The sequence below is a fragment of the Protopterus annectens genome, chromosome 3.part0, assembly GCF_019279795.1.
Source record: "Protopterus annectens isolate FY-2018-M chromosome 3.part0, PAN1.0, whole genome shotgun sequence".
NCBI lineage: Eukaryota > Metazoa > Chordata > Ceratodontiformes > Protopteridae > Protopterus > Protopterus annectens.
The window spans coordinates 66,592,224-66,606,973 of NC_056731.1; the positions used below are offsets into that span (position 1 = coordinate 66,592,224).

At 42.8% G+C, this 14,750-nt stretch overlaps 1 protein-coding gene across 1 annotated transcript in view; it reads right to left on the reverse strand.

The window, feature by feature from the left end:
• Positions 1-14,750, reverse strand: part of LOC122796259 (polypeptide N-acetylgalactosaminyltransferase 4-like) — a 768,714-nt gene that overhangs the window by 21,983 nt on the left and 731,981 nt on the right. The window lies entirely within an intron of this gene.

Sequence of the window (14,750 nt, forward strand, 5' to 3'; positions counted from 1 at the left end):
TACAATTCATAATCTCACCATATGTCCCACACCAAAGCTGTGACAATGAGATAAACAGTGCATTCATTCAGCAGTTCCAATACTTACTACATAAAGCAGGACAACATGAATTGGTGTTGATAACGGGTGACCTGAATACATATTGGGTCAAACAGGAAAGGATATGAGGACTGTCTAAGTCCACGTGGGTGGGGCAACAGGAATAAAGAAGGAAAAGCCATTCTAGATTTGTTTCGCAAATGGCTTGATGATGACCAACTCATGGTTCAGCAAAAGAGACAGTCGCAAAATCCCATACAAGCGTGACCAATATTCAACTCAGGTAGACTTCCTTCAAGTAAGGAAAAGGCACTGGGACAGAATCAGTGCTTGTGAAGTCATTCTCAGATGAAACAGATGGCCAACCACTGGCTGTCACAATCAGCTGCAAACAGCAGTCAAAGAAGGCTTAACGGTCAAAAGAAACTAGGCTGAAGAACTGGAAGTTGACTAGAGAAAAAAGCAGAAGAGTTCAAGGAATTACTCAGGGATTTACAACCTCAGGAAGAAAAGGAAATAGGTGGTGGTGAAGAAGAATGGCAGTGCTTCAAAACAGCATGTGTGAGGACTAGAGAAATAATAGTTGTGCAAAATTTTACCATAACCATAGATGTCCTTCTCTTCCATGTTGCAGTATTCCAAACCCTTGGGTTATCCTCTCTTGCTACCCAAATGTCAGGCCAGTATACAAAAGCTTCTAGTCACTGCAAAGTATGTGGGACATCTGACGTTGGCTAAGGGAACATGGGCCATAAAAGTGAGGTCTGCAAGTACCATTCCTCAGAACTGAGCTCCCCAGTCCCAGGACAACTGTACGAGTCCACTGCCATCCAAGAAGGTACAGTTTAGTAAACGAAGGGAGAAGGAGGGAGGAAAGGAATACTGCAACATGGAAGAGAGACATATATGGTTATGGTAAGATTTCATATAAGTATTCTATGTACTTCTATTCTCATGTTGCAGTATTCCAAACCCTTGGGTGAGTGCCAAAGCTCAAAGGGAAGAAGAGGGTAGAGGCTTGGAACTGTTCTCTAGAAATCCATGGAGGATTGCCCTGGCAAATACTGCCTATATTTGGAAATATGGTCCGGTTTATAGGGTTTGGTAAAGGTGTGGACAGAGGTCCATGTAGCTGCCTCTAAAATGGAGGCAGTATCCACTCCTTTAAAGAGAGCTCCAGATGAAGCCATGGGTTTAGTGGAGTAAGCCTTAATCCTGGATCCTAAGGACTTTTCATGCTATGGGTAGTAGAAAGATATTGCCCTGGAAATCCACGCAGAAATGGTTTGCTTTGTCACTGCTTTCCCCAGAGCCCTGGGATGAAAGGAGACAAACAAATGGTCCGATTTCCTAAAAGACTTGGTCTTGTCAAGGTAAAATCTAAGCTGTCTGTGAACATCAAGGGAGTGAAAGACTCTCTCGCTGTCATTCTGTGGATGAGAAAAGAAGGTGGGCAGATGAATGACTTGGTTTAAGGATAACTCATTGACCACTTTGGGCATAAAGGAAGGATTGGTCCTAAGAGTTACTCTGTCTTTGGGAAGGTGAGAAAAGTGGAAATAGCCATGAGGGCCTGTAACTCTTGACACTCTTCTGGCTGATGTCAAGGCTACCAGGAGTACAGTTTTCCAGGTACATTGTTTCAGACAGGTCTTAGAAGATGGTTCATATGGGGCCACTGTGAACTTCTCTAAAACATAGTTCAGGTCCCATGGGGTTGGAACAGATTTTCTGGGGGGGGCTGTGATGCAGCACTCCCTTTAGGAATAACTTTGCAGGCAATCAAGATGCCAAGGGGGTTCCAGAGGCAGATAAACTGAAATAGCAGCAAGGTGGGCCTTAAAAGAGGAGTATGGCAACTTGTCTGCAAGAGTTCACACAGGTATGACAGTACCAAGGGCACATCACACTGAAAAGTGTCCAACTGTCTTTGTACTTACCACATGGAGAATCTTTTCCACTTAGACAAATATGATCTCCTGGTATTAGATTTCCTGACCTCCTGCAGGACTGTGAGCATGTCCTCAATGTAAAGGTGTCTGTAAGGGAGCAGAATTTGATCAACCACGGGGTAAGGTTCAGAGACTGTAGGTAGGGATGGATTAGGGATCCCTTGTCCTGTGTGAGAAGGTCCACTCTCTGAGGTAACTTGTGGTGACTGCCTGTGGCTAAATGCAGAAGGAGGAGGAAGCAATGCTGTCTTGGCCAAAAGGGAGTCCCCAACAAGATTTTTGGTTTGCCCAGCTGGATTTTCAGTAGGACTTTCTAAAGAAGTGGGAAGGGGGTATGCATATACAAACATCCCCTTCCAAAGATTAAGAAGGCATCCATTGTCCTTGCCAGTGGGATGGGCAGCCCTGTGAAAAATAATGGAAGTTGTCTGTTCAGAGGGGAGGCAAACAAATCTATCTGTGGTGTACCCCATTTGTGGACCATGTCCAAGAACACATCCCTGTCAAGCATCCATTCGTGCGACTGTGACATGCACCTGCTCAAGGTGTCTGCCTGGGTGTTCTGGTCTGAAGGGATATATACTGCCTGCAGAGTGACTCCCTGCTGGGCCACAAGCTCCCAGACTTGGAGAGCTAGTCTTCATAGCAAGTAAGATTTTGTTCCCCCCTGCTTGTTCACATACCACAAAACTGTAGTGTCGCCTGTGAACAATTTTAGGGGCCCTGCTTCAGGGTACGTTGGAAAGCTTTCAGAGCCAGAAAAATTGCTCTCATTTCCCAGATATTGATACACTCCTGTCTGAAGGAATCTGACCAAGTGCCCTGTACTCTTAGACAGCCTATTGCTGCTCCCCATTCCAGATCTGAGACATCTGTGTACATCTCCTGAACTGGGGAGGGAGCCTGTAAGGGGAACCCTGAGATGAAGGTCACTTGATTCAACCACCAGAGGATCTCTTTCCTGAGACCAGGAAGGCAAGGGATTTTGTACTCAAGGGGGTGTGAGTGCTGTGTCCATATAGGCCTTGGGTACGACTGTAAACTACCTCATGTGGAGCTTTGCCAGTGGCAACATAGATACACAGTTGATGCCATATGACCCAGAAGTCTGAGGCACTGCCTGGCAGACAAGACATTGACTTGAAGGACAGAGAGCAGGTACTGCTTTAAGCTTTCCACATTTTGAGGTGGGAGAAAGGCTCTCATAACATCTGTCCTTGTCCTGCACCTGAGGAATACTTATTTATTTATTGCATTTGTTTACCGGGAAAGTCCACTGGGCCTAAAAGAGCCCATTTTCGGTGGAGGCCCGGGGAGAAAAGCTCCAACAAGAACATAGATGCAGAAAAAAAATTAAACATTAATTGGTACAGAAGTAGAAACAGTGTTACATATAGTGGTTACAGTAATATATACAGAATATATACACAAGTCAGGAATTTAGTTGGTTTGATTACAGTGACATATACAGAATATATACATAAAAGCAGGAATTTAGTTGGTTGCCAGATGAATTCAGAGTGCTAAAGATAGAGATAAATTAACCAGCATTACTATACCAGTATCAACAAGTGATACAAGAAAAAAAAATAAATATGGAGAAAATATCATCAGTCACTAGTAGTAAATAGCACAGGAATATAGTTATAATATAAGGAGAAGGAAGAGGTTAGGTTATAGAGCAGGTACATAGCCAGGAAGAGTTGAGATGATTTTTCAGTATTTGTTTGAAGGTGGTGGTGCTGCCCATGTTTCTTATAGGAGGAGGAAGCAAGTTCCATAGTTTGGCAATGGTGAAGGAGTACAGCAGTTGACCAGCCGGTAAGGTGGGCTTTTCTACATTTTAGAAGTAGATGATTTCCAGATCTTAGATGCCTGCTGGGTTGGTATTTGGCAAGTAGAGTTGAGAGAGCAGGACAGTCTGTGGGTCTGTAGATTATTTTGTGTGCTGTAGTTAGCTGGGTAAATGAGAGATGGTGGGGGAGTTCCAACCAGCCTAATTGTTTCAGTGAGTTACAGTGGTGGGATGAGAATTTGGCCTTGGTGGCAAATTTAGCTATTCTGTTGTAACACATATCAAGTTTGGATTTTGTAGAATTTTGGATATTAGTGAGGAGAGGGGCACCATAAAGGAGAGAGGGCAATAAAAATGTAGTTGCAAGGGTTTGTCTAGTAGAGAGGCTAAGAAAGTGTTGGTGCCTGTACAGCATACTGAGCTTTTGGTGTGTTTTCTTATGTTACTGTTTATGTGTAGGTCAAAGATTAGGTTTTCATCTATAATAATGCCTAGTAATTTAGTGTGGGACAATTTCTATAGTGGTATTGTCTTGGGCTTGTATACTGAATAGTTTTTTTTTATTTAGGGGAGTGGTTGGTTGTCTTAAGGGTAAAAAATACTAGTTTAGTTTATTTTTTGGATTTAGGGCAAGATGATTGTTAAGCATGCAAGATTCAGTAGAGGTGTGGGCATTCTGGGTGATCTGCTGGAGTTCAGAGCTGGAATTTGCAGTGCATATTATTGTAGAGTCATCAGCACACTGGATTACTGAGCACTGTGGGAGAGTGGTATGAAAGTTGTTAATAAATATGCTAAATAAGACAGGATCAAGTATGGAACCTTGAGGTACCCCTGTGGAAGTATTGAGGAAGGGAGAGTAAGACTGTTGCCATTTGGTGGATTGCTGCCTATTGGAGAGACAGCTATTAAACCACTGTAGGGTAGGTGGGGAAATGTGGAGGGTAGATAGTGTGGTAAATGGTATTGAAAGCTTTGGAGAGGTCGAGGAAAAGAGAAGCGATTATTTTACCAGAATCCCATGCCTGGTTAGAGGTGGAGGGGCAGACTGTTTCCTAGCAAACTGTGTTTTGGAGGGTAATTCCTGTGGAATTTAGGGATGGGGAAATAAACAGCTGCATAAGGTCCTGTAGCTCCTTCCCCTTCTATTGAAGAGTTCTGAATAACTCAGCCACCTTTGTACCAAAGAGGACAGAGTTATCCAGAGGTGCAACCAAATATTTTGCCCTAATGTTATAAGGTAAGGGCTGCAACCTTAACCAAGAATATCTTCTCAGGACTGAGGCAGATACAGCAGATCTGGCAGAAGATTGAGCAGCATCATAGCTGCATCTGATGGAATGCCTTGTGACCTGGGAAGAGAGAGAAAGGAGGCTGGAGATTTGTGCCTTGGAAGGACAAGCACGGAGCTCAGACAAAATCTTAGGGGCCTGGCCTAACAGGGCTACCCTGAATGCCAGGGTAGCAAAGGTATATACCTTTTTCCCCCGAGGAGCTCCATGGCCTTACTGTCCTTAGCTGTAGGGAGAACTGAGGTGGAAGGAAGCAGTTTTGAAGGCACATAAGCAGAGAATGACACAGTGCCTGGGTCTGCAACAGGACATTTAATAAGAAATTTGTGGTTTTTGAGCATTCCTCCAGGCCGAAGTTGGCCACAGGAGGGATGTCAGGTGGAGGAGGTGCAACAATGGGTTCTGGCCTAGCAACATTGGCCTTCTTCTTAGGTGGCTCAATAGGCTGACAGGACAGCCCCTCCATAGCTAATGCTAAGTATTTAAGATGCTCCAAATAAATGTAAATGGCGTACATATGGCTGCGTAGGGTCTTAGGGACAAAGGTCTAACAGATCGCGCAGGTCTTGTAGTCATGGGTAGGCCCTAAACAGAAACAACAAAGCCCATGTAAGTCCTTATGGGGGATCTGACGATTGCACCTGCACTTTCCTTTCTGCATGACATGAACCTAAACAGACATGCAGTGACTCAAAAGAACAAAACGTCCCCAACAGGGTACTTATCTTTGAAAAGATGATTCGATAACTGGTACGGCAGGAACAGCTGACATCTGACTGGCGGCAGAGAAGTTCTGAGGAATGGTAAGTGCAGATGTCACTTTTATGGCCCATGATCACTTAGCCAATGTCAGATATCCCATGTACCTTGCAGTAACTAGAAGCTTTTGTATACTGGCCGGACATTCGGGTAGAAACAGAGAATAACCCAAGGGTTTGGAATACTGCAACATGAGAATAGAAGGGCATCAGACATTTGGCTACAGAAGTAAGGTACATAAAAAAGCTGTTGGTGGAATGCAGACATCTAGGAAGTCATCAAACGAAAGAAGGAGTGCAGGAAAAAGTGGGCGATAGACACGAAGGACCAGGCTAAGAAGGAATACTGATAAGCTAAAAAGCAGTCTAAGACAGGAGCTGCAATAGCAAAGAGCAAGGCATCAGAGGTACCAGCGTCTGGAAAGTGACTCAGCAGATGACACAAAGAAACTCTAACATGTTGCAAGGCAAAGACAGAAACCTAAAGAAGATGGTCATCAGACACCCTTCATAAGGAATACCAGCAACAACTTGCTCACCAGTCCACAGGACATCAAAGGCAGATGGAATGAGTACTTCCAACAGCTTGTAAATGAAAGAACACAGAAGCTGTACTGTCCGAGACACAATCTAATATGAAAGAAGTGGAGGAGCCAACCCTAGATGAAGTAAGAACAACACTAAAGAAAATGAAGTCAGAGAAAGCAGCTGGCTCAGATGAGGTCACAGCACGTATGATCAAGGTGTTGGCTCAGATCAGAGAGAAATGGCTTCCAAGGGTACTCAGAGCAGTATGAAGAGAAAGACGTATCCCAGTTGACTGAAGAATAAGCATACTAGCGCCAGTGTACAAGAACAAAGGGGACTGTGGGTGTTATAGAGTTATCAAATTCCTGTGATACTACATGAAAGTTCTGAAGAAAGTGATTGATAAATGAATACACAGAGTAGCAAAAAGTAATATGGAAGATGCGCAGTTCAGATTCAGATCAGGATGCAGTACAACTGTCCCAATGTTTGAATGAGACAGATAATTGAGAATATGCTACAGATGAGAAAGAGTCCAAATGGCCATTCATACACTTGGAGAACACATATGGCAAGGTCTCAAGAAAGCTGATTTGGGCAGTCCTGCAGTGATTCAAATTCCTAGAAACATATTAGTGCAGGGTATGTACAATGACTCAAGCATGAACAGGGTTCGGTCTCACAAAGGGGTTCCCAGTGGGTGTGCAGCAGGATTCAGCTCTGAGCCCACTGCTGTTCATACTGGTGATGGACTACATTAGCAAACAGGTTGAAGGGGACAAACCAACAAAGCTGCTGTATGCAGATGTTATGGCAGTACAGGTAGACTCTGAACAAGAACTTCAGCAAAGGATAGGGGAGTGGAATGCAGGAACAGCTGATATTTGACTGGCGTGGGATGAAACTGAGTACAGATAAGACAGTTGTAAAGGTAACAAATAGGGGAAATCAGAAGAAGCTAAGAATTCAGATGCATGAGAAAATACTGGAACAGTTTAACACCTTCAAGTATCTTAGAGAGCTGGTTGAGGAATAGGAAAGTCTGAAGGAGGAGGTCAAAGCTAGAATCCGAGGCGCTACAACCAAATGGCACAGTGTGTCAGGGATAGTGTATGACAGAAAAATGCCAAAAAAAATGAAAACTAAGATGTACAAACCCATGGGGTAACCAGTACTACTGTATGGTACAGAAAATTGAGCAGTAAAGGCAAACAGCTGAAGAGGTTAGAGGTGATGGAGATGAAGTGCCTGAGATGGATGATAGGATGCACACTGTGAGACAGATGAAGAAATGAGGACATCACAGCAGAAGCCAAAGCAGTTCCAATTTGAGAGTACGTCAAAGAGAACAAATTTCAGTAGTTCAGGCACACGTGAAGAAAAGCAGAAGACAATCTGGCGAAGAAGATTTTGGACAAGCAGGAAGAAGGGAAGAGGAAATGGTGGCATCCAACAAAGAGATGGCTGGATTGTGTGAGAACACCTGCGACAGTCAGGAATAACTGTCGATGGAGGTAGGAGAGTGGCACTGAATTGAAAGAGATGGCGACAGATGGCACAAAACCCATGAAGAAAACAGGACAAAAAAGGGGGCTGATGATGGTCATATGGCTGCATGGAAGATGTCCTAAAGTTTGGAAGCTGACTGAACATCCAATCCTTGGCAGGGTACATCCTATATAGCACAGGCTACTGCAACACTGATCTCATGATGAACATCAAATGCTTTCTTGAATTGGTTCTCTTACTTTCAACATCCATCCATGATCAGCTAAATCTTGTATTAAAATATTCTCTTAAAAGATTTACAACCAGAAAATGGTTGTTAAGGTCTATTATAGAAAGTTTTCAAGGATGGCATTTTCAGGGAGGACATAAAATCCAACAAAGATGAAATCTCCGTAATTCAGTCATCAAAATTCTAAGACATTTACTTCACAACCATTAATGTAAGAACTCTATTATTAAATTATGAGAAAATTCAGACAACAGTTAAAGAAAAACTACAATTATTATAGTCCTATTTATTTTTATTAGAGAGGTCAGTAAGTGTCATCACAACATACATTCTATCCATAATAACTTTTCAAATGTATCATACATTAAGATTATAGAAAGTAACATAGAACTAAACACTGAAATGCAAGGACAGAATCACCACCCATCCTTTGGGAAATTGTAAGACTCTCTTAGCTTCAGGGACTGGGAGTTCCTGATAAAGATCTTCATACTAATAAAGTATATTTAGATCTCTTATTGAATTTCAATCCTGGACTTCTCAGGGTAATAAGATAAAAATCATTCTGCAGGGAAATCATAGCAGAGCAATGGAATTTATTTACTTTTTTTATTATGAAATAAATATCTTCATTCATACCTATTTCCTATTATAGTCAAGAATTACAGTTCCTTGGGTAATACAGTTAATTTAAGCCATCTCTTCTCAGGCTAAAATCTTGTAGCTTGACATGGGTAGGAAGGCCAGCTGGAATTAACTGATAACATAAAATTATCTGGCAATGGTGAAGCCATAACTGGATACAATTTAAGGCTTTTCAATTTTTTAAAGATCAATGCCTACTTATACAAAAGAATGACATCCACTTTGGTTAACATTTTCACAGATCTGGCAAATACATACTTATTCACTTAATAGTGTAAAATTACGGACACATAAAAAACTAAAATCTGTTTGAAGAAGTGGAGGCAGCACTGTTAAACAAGAAGAGATGGACACCTTCACTTTCAAAAAAAAAACTTAGGTAAGAAGGAAATCTCCTCTATTCGTTTTAAAAGGTATTATCTTTCATTAAGAAGTATATCTACTGAGCACAAAATAGTGCATGGTATCTACCTTAGTCTCACATTTATGTAAAATGTTTTGTCACTTCATCTAAATGTTACCACTGTGTTGGAAAGTAGACATTTAAGTTATTTTTGGTGATCCTGATCCCAAGGACATTTATGGTACACTCAAACCAAATTACTGATAAAGCTTTGCAATTTTGTTTTCTTCTGCTTTCTGATACATTCTTAATGGGGCACACGGAATATACAAAAGTTATTAGCCGCGGTGGTACGGCGGTAGCTTTGTTACCTCACAGCAACAGGTTCTCCCGTTCGATTCTCGGCGTGGCTTGGGAGTGCCTTCTGTGTGGAGTCTGCATGTCCTCCCCGCGGTTGGGTAGCGTTCGAAAGACATGCGTGTGTAAATGGGTGTGCCTTCGTTGAAGGTTGGGCGTCGAGCTGGCACCTTTGCATTTCGTAAAAATCTACTGCCAAACATTAGCGGACTGGAGTTCCGCTGTGGCGACCCCTTACCGGGAAAAAGCCGAAAAGACAAACAACAACATGTACTTACCAAAATGATAGATCTGTGTTGTCTCATTTTCGTCCAGTTCAACATTTGGGTTATCAGATCTGATCAGACCTGACCTCAGCACCTTCTCATAGAGCTTTGGATCCACGACTTTGACTCCTCCCTTACCTACAATTCCCTCCTTCTGTAGAATTACCACCAATCAAGTTTACTGACGGTTTCTAATCACAGAGAAAATATCTTGATAAGAAAAACTGTCACAAAATAAAATTAACAACTTAATAAGCATGCTAAGCTTGGAAAGGTGACCTTAAACAGACAGGGTCTTAGTCCTGGTCTGTCCAAGCACCAGAAGATTACAGATGGCAATTTGGAAGGGGGAAGGAGAGAGGGATGTTGAAATGGATGAAAATGAGACAACATGGATCTATCGTTATGGTAACTTCATAACTTTCGCATCTGATTTTGTTTATTTTCATCAGATTCAACATTTAGGACAAATTCCCAAACTACTTAAAAAGGATGCGAGTAGTATCAAGGAAGGATGTTCCTGAGAATGGCAGAGCCAAAGGATGCGTAAGCTCTAGACTGCACTTCTAACATGTAATAAGATATAAAGGTATGAACTGTTGACCAAGTTGCCACTGTACAAATGTCATGAATAGGAACTCTTTTCATGAATTCCATAGAGGTAGCAATTGCTCTAGTGGAATATGCTTTTGGTTTTGAATATACAGACAACCATCAAGTTTTATAAACAAAGGAAATGAAGGCTGCCAACCACTTAGAAAGTGTAACTTTTGACACATGATTTACCAGTTTTGTTTTGGAAAAAGATTCAAATATTTTCTAACATCTTTGGTACAGTGTAAGTAAAATCTAAGTTGTCTGTGAACATCTAATGTATGAAGCATATGTTCTCCTTTGCAACAGTATCTGGTGGAAAAAATACTGGCGGAGTAAGGAACTGATTTGGATTAGCTTCAGATGATACTTTTGAGAGAAAGGTAGGATTTGTTCTCAATGATAATATCCTTGTGGAACATGAGAAAGAGTTGCTAGAATGAAAGCACTTGTAATTCCAAAACTCTTCTAGCAGAGCTAATGGCAATCAGGAAGACAGTTTTCCAAGAAAGAAACTTCAAGTTAGCTGAACCCGCAGGGTCAAAAAAGTTTCTGAGTCAATGACTGGAGTAGCAATGTGACATTTCATGGAGGAACTGACTCTCGGATGGGAGGTCTCAGGAAAAGGAATCCTTTGAGGAATATGACAAGCAATGGAAGAGTCATTATGGCCTATGTCTAAATTTGAAATGGCAGCTGTTTGAACTTTGGTAGTAGAAAAACTGGACCCCTGGTGAAAAAAATTCCAGTACTGATGGGAGAGGAGCAGAAAAGAGTCCATTCCTTTTGATAACTCCCAAATAGAAAATCTTTTCCATTTGTTTTTTTTTTTTTTTTACATAATTTTGATTGATTGCTTCCGAGATAAAGAAATTATGTGAACTATTTAAGAAGACAACCTGGCATCTTTGGCCATTAATATTGGAGAAACCAACGATTAAACTTTAGGGTTGGTTGGTCCAATAGTAGCATCCTGGATGGGTGACTCAGAAGATCCGGAATGTGACTCAGCTCCCAGGGATGGTGTAAAAAATGAGGCCAAAGGACTGGGAACCAAACCAGACAGGACCAGAAAGGAGCAATGAGCATCACCTTGGTCTTGAAAGTCATGGCTTTTTGTATGAATTTTGTCAAAAGAGGTATTGGTGGGAATGCATAGAGAGACCCATGGGCTTATTGGTGGGAATGCATAGAGAGACCCATGAGCTAAGTGTGGACTATTGCAAATTTTGGTGACAGTCCCTGTGGAGGTATGAGGCCAAAGTAACTGCTGCACTTGTTGAGGCAAGAAGCAAAGAGGACACAGAAAGGATGGTCTCAGAGGCTGACATTTTCCATTGGCACTGTTTGTTTGAGAGAGCACTCATGAGGTAATAGGTTACACCTGCTCATCTTGTTTGTTAGTGTGTTGCTACAATGAAGCAAAGGGAAGACATCACCCATTGCCAAATTTGCGAGGCCTCCCAGCAAAGTGGATACAAATGTGATCACCTTTGTTTGTTGATGTACCATACCATTGACATATTGCCTGTCTGGATGGAAATCACTCCCTTGGGTAAGTAGTCCTAAAAAGCCTGCAATGCTAGGAGGACTGCTCTCAACTCCAAGATACTAATGTGAAGTTTGGCCTCTGTAGGTGACCACGTCCCTTGAACCCTTTTCCTCGTGAAATGCCCCACCCCAGAAGGGAAGTGTCCATGACTACTGTGGCCTTGTGGTAGGGGTTGCTGAATAGAAGGGTCTCCCTTTTGCAACTGATGGAGATGTTATCCACCAACGTATGTGGAAGGATTTAGTCCTGTCTAAGTAGACACATAAATTGTCTATGTACATCCAATAAATATAAACAATATTCTCCTTTATTACAAAAGTTTGGGAAAAAAAACTGGCAGGCCAATGGATTGATTAAAGTCCAATATAACCTTGGGTAGAAAAGAGGAGTTAGTCCGAAGAGATACTCTCTCTTTGTGGAAAACTATGCAAGGACATTTTGCACACAAGGCCTGTAATTCTGAAATTCTTCTCGCGGAGGTAATGGCTACCAAGAATAAAGTCTCCCAAGATAAGAATTTTATATCGCAAGTGGCAGCAGGCTCAAAGGGATGATGAGTCAAAATTTGTAGGACCAGTGTCAAATTCCAAGGTTCAATGTGCTCTTTGAAGGGCAGTTTTATGTGTATGACTCCTTTCAAGAAAGTTTTACAGAGACGGTGAGATATTAAAAAGAAATCCTGGTAACCGTTGTGGAAGTTTGAGATAGCTGCTAAGTGGACCTGGATCGTAGAGGCCAATGCTCCTGAAAGGAGTAAGGTTGATAACTACTCCCAACACTGAATTAATCAGAGCTGAAAAGGGGTCCAGTCAAGACCAAAAAACAAATCTGTTTCATTTGCTGGAATAAATTTTTTCTGGTGGACGGTTTATGGGAAGCCAGAAGTATTTTTCGTACCAGGGAAGATAGGATTTTGCCTGGCAATTACTGGAAGTGGAGGTGCCAAGCTGTCAGCTTGAGGCTCAATAGATTTGGGTGGATCAACCCCTGAGGGTGCAACAGTGATCCTGGAGTTGGATCCAGAGTCCATGGTCGGTGAACCAGGTGAGGCCAAAGGAAAAGGAACCATAATTGTCGGGGCCAATAGGGTGCAATGAGGATTATTTTGCTCAGCTTGTCCAAAATCACATTGGATTTCCTGAGAAAGTGCATTGCAACCAGAAAGCGATTGGAGGCTATCGCCCATTGCCAAACTCTCATGGCTTTCCGATGCAATGGGTAGGATCTGGTTCCCCCATTTGTTGATATACCAGACGACTGACGTTGTCCAACTGGATAGCAATTGTCCCTGACGGGAGGGCACATTGGAATGCTTGCAACGCCAAAAGCACCACCCTCAGTTGTAGGACATTGATATTCAAATTGGCCTCTATGGGGGACCATGTGCCTTGAGCTATCTTTCCCTGAAAAAGCCCCTCCACTCCATCAGGGACACGTCCATGGTCACTACGGCCTTGGGTTGAGAAGGTGAGAAGGGACGACTCCATAATTCCATTTCTGGCTTCAACCACCGATTCAGATCATGCTTGCAGCGGTTTGATATGTAGATTTGGTAGGACATAGGATGTGTCACTAGAGACCACTGTGACGCTAGGAGCCATTGTAGTAATCTCATATGGAGTCTTGCTATGGGAACTTTAGTAATCGTTGCTGCCATTAAACCCAGCAGGTGAAGGACTGAATGAGCTGGGACGTTGTCCCTGGACATTTTCACTCAAAGTTGAGATCTTAGTTTCTGAAGCCCATGAAGAGGAAGAGCAACCAGGCAAGACCTTGTAGTGTAGGGCAACGCAAGGAGCAGTAGCTGCTTCGTGGGTCAGTAAGGAGCCAATCATCTAAATATGGAAACACCCGGAATCCTTGCAGTCTCAAGTGAGCTGTTACTACTGCCATACATTTGATGAACACTCTAGGGGCTGTGGAGAGACCAAAGGACAGTGTTTGAAATTGGTAATGATTGGCTCCGTGCCAGAAGTGGAGATATCTTCTGGAGCATTTCTCGATTTTTATATGGTAATATACATCCTAAAGAAATATTGAGCACAACCAGTCATCTTTTTCCAGAAACGAAAGGATAGGCTGAACTGTGACCATCCGGAATTTAGTCTGTCTGACGAACTTGAGTATGCTGAGGTCTAAAATTGGCCTCCAGTCCCCTGTCTTTTTTGGCACTAAAAAAAACCTTTGAGTAAAATCTGGATTCTATCTGGTCTGGTGGGACTGTCTGGATGACTCCTTTTTGGAGCAGCTTTCGAATTGCTTGTGCTGCTGCATCCCTCTGACTGGGTGGAATGTCGGGGATTCGCCTTTGTGGCCTCGGGTAAAGATTGAAGGGAATGTGATAACCTTTGGTAATTATTGTCTGCACCCAATAATCTGTTGTTATGGAATGCCAGGCTGAGTGGTGCAGATAGAATTGTCCCGACTGCTTCCACAGCCAAGCAATCGGGCCACTCTTCAGGAGCGCTGGTAGGGCTGCCCAGAACAGGAATCTCTGGACCCCTGTTTACACGGACCTCCTCTGCCTCGGGGGGGGGTCTTCCTGATGAGATTCCCCCCTCTGCCCTAGAGGGAAACTCGTCACGTCTGTCACAGAAAGGCCCTCGGGATTTCCTGAACCACATCTTTCCACTCCTCTGACCTCTGATTCCTAGAGTAGGATCATTGTGGAGTGGAAAAACTCATGCCCACAGCAGATAGTGTCTTGCCATCCTTCTCACACCTGGCTAGTGTGTCTAACTTTTGTACCAAAGAGAGATGAAACATCAACAGGAGCGTTGACGAAGGAAGACATGAAAGGGTTCACAAAGTCACACAAGCGCATCCAGGCATGATGTCTTATGACAACACCTGCACCCACTGCTCTGGCCGCCCCTTCAGTTGTATGTGCA